The 885-nt window shown below is 46.8% G+C and overlaps 1 protein-coding gene across 1 annotated transcript in view; it reads left to right on the forward strand.

The window, feature by feature from the left end:
- The window catches only part of PAMR1 (peptidase domain containing associated with muscle regeneration 1), a 63,227-nt gene that overhangs the window by 56,150 nt on the left and 6,192 nt on the right, over positions 1–885 (forward strand). The gene's annotated exons all lie outside the window — the stretch shown is intronic.

Genomic DNA, 885 nt, shown 5'->3' on the forward strand with positions numbered 1-885 from the left:
AGCCACACGGCCCCCTTGATTTTGCCATAGCCCTCCAAGCACAGATCTGCTCCAGAGCTTTTGCATTTCTGTCTGGAGGCTGCTTCCACTGGATTTCAATGAGGTTTAACACCTGGCTTCCTCCAGTTCTCTGGTCAGCTTTTACCTCGCAAAGAGACCTTCCCTGACTGTCCTTTAAAAACTAGCAACCCCTCCCCTCCACCTTGACCCTGAGCTGACTTCTTTACCTAGTGCTCTCTGGCCTTTGCGATGCTTCACCTTTTATATTTTTTAATTGATTTCAGAGAGGAATGGCGAGGGAGAGATAGAAACATTACTGATGAGAATCATTGATCGGCTGCCTCCTGCACGCCTCACACTGGGAATTGAGCCCACAACCTGGGCATGTGACCTGACTGGGAATTGAACTGTGACCTCCTGGTTCATAGGTCGACACTCAACCACTGAGCCATACCGGCCAAGCTACTATGCTTCACTTTTCATCTTAGTGCCCATCTCAGCCTGGTGTCTTCCATACAGATTTTTGGTTTACTTGTTCTATTTCCATCTGCACGCCCCCATCCCTACCAAAATACATAAAAGTTACATGTGCAGGAACATTACCTGTTTGTTCATGCTGAAGTCCCAGTACCTAGGACAGTGCCTGCCACAGAGGAGGCCCCTGATAAACATCTATTGAATGACTGAATTGGATGGGCAAACAAGGGTTCAAGCTCTGGTCTCTCTCTTTAGAACTGGGTATCCTTAACAAGTTCCTAATCTTGCTGAGCCTTTCATTTCCTCTTTTGAAAAAGAAGAGTAACCATAATAACTTCAGTCTCGTGTAAGGATTAAATGCAACACCAACTTAGATTGGGTGTTGGCAGTGTGCCCGTTGCTCTTCCG

The sequence above is a fragment of the Myotis davidii genome, unplaced genomic scaffold (assembly GCF_000327345.1).
Source record: "Myotis davidii unplaced genomic scaffold, ASM32734v1 scaffold94, whole genome shotgun sequence".
Classification (NCBI taxonomy): domain Eukaryota; kingdom Metazoa; phylum Chordata; class Mammalia; order Chiroptera; family Vespertilionidae; genus Myotis; species Myotis davidii.